The sequence below is a fragment of the Austrofundulus limnaeus genome, unplaced genomic scaffold (genome assembly GCF_001266775.1).
Source record: "Austrofundulus limnaeus strain Quisiro unplaced genomic scaffold, Austrofundulus_limnaeus-1.0 Scaffold1199, whole genome shotgun sequence".
NCBI lineage: Eukaryota > Metazoa > Chordata > Actinopteri > Cyprinodontiformes > Rivulidae > Austrofundulus > Austrofundulus limnaeus.
In genome coordinates this window covers 31,922-33,030 of record NW_013953601.1, presented here as the reverse complement: position 1 = coordinate 33,030, position 1,109 = coordinate 31,922, and positions in this window count along the sequence as shown.

The window sequence follows — 1,109 nt, the reverse complement described above, 5'->3', positions numbered from 1 at the left end:
TTCATTCATATCAGGTGTGTTGGAGCAGAGGAACAAGTAAAACATGCAGGGCTGCGGACCTCCAGGACCAGGACTGCCCATGCCTGGTTTAGGGGAAGGATACAGAAAGCTATCTCAGAGATTTCAACTTTCAGTCTCCACTGTGAGAAACACTGTGAGAGAGGACCACAGGCASAGTTCAAGTGTAGGCTCCAAGTGGCAGACAAAGAAAAATCTCCAGTGGTGTATCGCGTTCCATTTGTGCCATCGGGTTGCACCGCAGTAACACTGATTTGAGAGCAGGTATCAAAATATGAACAAACAATTTGAACCGTGCGCACTCAAATCACACACACGCTCAYGCAGCTCCCTCCCTGCTTGCTCAACTCCCTTCCTGATTGTGCGCGACTCCTCTCCCTCCTCTCAACTTTATGTCTGCTCGCGCGGCTCCCTCCCTCCCTCCTCTCTACTTCCTCTCCGCTCGCTCGCAACTGTCTCTGTATGAAGCGCCGAAGTGGACAAAAGCTGGACGAAAATCCAGCTTTTGTCCACTTCGGCGCTTCATATCTCTGCGCTCTCAACGAGAAAGGGTTATCTRCGGAATCAAAGTGGGCGTGTCACAAGAGTGGGCGTGTCTAAAGCATAAACACTGTGGGCTACGAGGCCTACATGACGGTATCCTGCTAGAAGTTTTTACAGCCCGACCCTGACTCCAACACTAAGGCTAACCAGGAGAAATGTGATGACCCAAGTGGGGGTCTCCAGAAAAAGTGGTGCCGTACAGTAACGCCCCTTTTGTTCTTGTCCAATCAGGTGGTGYCGTACAGTAACGCCCCTTTTGTTCTTGTCCAATCAGGTGGTGCTGTATGATATCGCCACTTTTATTAGGGGTGCAACAATACATGTACCCATATCGAACCGTATCGAACAATACAGATTTTAAGAATTTACTTCATCAACTTGTCTTCTGAAGATGCTCTGTGTTAAAGGATCAGTGGAACTGTGTTTGACTACTCCACCTAGGCTGATGCACTGAGAAACCTGCTGTTTCAGCAACATTTAATTTAAAAACTGTACTTTTGAGGTTAAACAAATGTTCATAATTAATATAAATAAATTACAAGTTAAAA